Source organism: Dipodomys ordii, unplaced genomic scaffold, assembly GCF_000151885.1.
Source record: "Dipodomys ordii isolate 6190 unplaced genomic scaffold, Dord_2.0 Scaffold510, whole genome shotgun sequence".
Lineage (NCBI taxonomy): Eukaryota > Metazoa > Chordata > Mammalia > Rodentia > Heteromyidae > Dipodomys > Dipodomys ordii.
In genome coordinates, this window is record NW_012267726.1 from 3,796 (window position 1) to 6,131 (window position 2,336).

Consider the following 2,336-nt stretch of genomic DNA (forward strand, 5'->3'; position numbering starts at 1 on the left):
TCAGAAAAGGGCTTAAGGTTTGAATGAGCAATGAGAGTGAGAGACAGGAGGTTTTATTAAAGCAAACCTGAGAGGGACTTAGCCCTGGCTAAGTGACTTGCAGCTACTGGCTGCAAGTTTTCATGGGGTTATGCAGGTGTGTGTGTGTGGTTGTGTGTGTGTGTGTGAGAGAGAGAGACAGAGAGAGACAGAGAGAGAGAGAATGTGCATGCAGCTGATGAAGAGAGGGGGCTGCTGCTGTTTGGCATGTGTATGTGTCTGTAAACAGACAGGAAACTGGGACCAATTGGTGACAAGTGACAATTGTTTAGTGGGTTTAGGACAGTGAGGCCTGGTGGCAAAGCTGTTCCTTGTTCCCATCACTGAAGAAGCCTACACCTCACCGGGAAGCACTCTTCCATGGCATGGACCCAACTTACTTTTTCATACTCCATATTAGATGGCAGAAGTTTTGGAAACAATCCAGATGCCCCACTCCTGAGGAGTGGATCCAAAAACTGTGGTACCTATATACAATGGAATATTATGCAGCCATTCCAAAGGACAAAATAATAGAATTTTCAAGGACATGGATGGAACAAGAGCAAATTATTTTCAGTGAGGTAAGCCAAGAACAAAGAGACAAAGGCCACTGGTAAAGTAGAGGGCTTCAACTTCGCATCCCTCAACAGCTCTGTTTTTCTTTCAGTTCTGAGAAAATAACATGGAATCAGCTGAGTGATGGTGGCTCACATCTGTAATCCTCAGGAGGCTGAAATCTGAGGATTGTGGTTTGAAGCCATCCTGGGCAACAAATCTGAGAGACTTTGCTCCACTTTCCCATTAAAGTCAGAAGCAAGGCTATAATTGTAGCTCCTCAAGAGGCCAAGATCTGAGGATTGAAGCTGTGGTAACCCAGTTTTCCCTTTCTTGTTGACCACACTTGTAGTCCCAACTCTAGCCTCCATTACAGATTGATGTTGTCTGCCTGGCACTGACCACAGCTAAAGAATATCTCAGCCCCTAATGCTCTTGGATTTCTGTAAACCACACCTGCATGGGGTTCTGACCTACAAAGCCCTGCTCCACTGGAGGGCGTTGCTGCTCTTAATCCTTCTAAGACAAGGCATGTGGGTCCTGCCAAAGAAAACTCCTTCATCACCTTCAACCATGCGAAGGAGGAGGAGGAAGATAGTTGGAAACAGTGACTTTGAAAATCTTTCAGAAGCGGTGTGGACAGATCATAAAGACCAAATTGAAGGGTTGAACTTTCTTCAGTAAATGGGAAGTATACACTGAATAAAACTTGGCATGGAAAATACTGTTGAGAAAGGGGCTAATATTTGTTATTCAGTAAACACTTTTGAGCATCAATGATGGGCCAGGCATTATTATAAGCACTTAGATTATCACAAGTGAACAAAACAGACAAAAAATTTCTTCCCAGCTGGTTGCCGGTAGCTCAGGCCTATAATCCTAGCTACTCAGGATGCTGAGATCTGAGGATCACAGTTCAAAGCCAGCCAGGACAGGAAAGTCCATGAGACTCTTATCACCACTTCCAGAAAACTGCAAGTGGCGCTGTGGTTCAAGTGGTACAGCGCTCTCCTTGAGCTGAAGAGCTGAGAGACATCGCCCAGGCCCAGAGTTCAGGTGCCACAACTAACACCCCCACTCCCCCCACACACACTAAAAAAAGATACTGTCCCTTGTAGAGCCAACAGTTTCGTGGAAAAGCAGAAGACAAACATTAAAACATTATTGAGGGCTGGGAATGTGGCTCAGTGGTAGAGTGCTTGCCTTGCATGCATGAGGCCCTGGATGGATTCTTCAGTACTACATAAGCCAAAAGAAGAAAGCCGGAAGTGGCGCTGTGGCTCAAGTGGTAGAGCGCTAGCCTTGAGCTGAAAAGCTGAGGGACAGTGCCCAGGCCCAGAGTTCAGGCCCCACAACTGGACCCAAAAACCAAACCAAAACAACAACAACAAAAACTATTCAGAGGTTTTTGGCTCTGAGTACTAGAAACTGAATCAAGCTAGCTTAAGGGAAAGGAATTCTCGAGACAAAGGGTGAGTGGCTGTGTTGGGGATGCCTCCCAGAGATGGTCGCAGGAACAGTTTGGTGTATAAGCAGCCTCCTAGAACCCAGCCCTGGCGATGATGAGGCAGTGTGAGCTGAGGAATGTCAACATCCTGCCTATTACAGAACTCACACCTGTCCAGTTCTGTGGAGAGCTGCGGGAGCCGTGACCAAAGACGGCTGCAAAAGCAACATTGTAGCTAAAATGGCAGGGCCGCGTGGTGTGGCTGCGACCTAAGATGGCGCGGGGAGGCTCCCGCCTTCCGTCTTCCCCATGA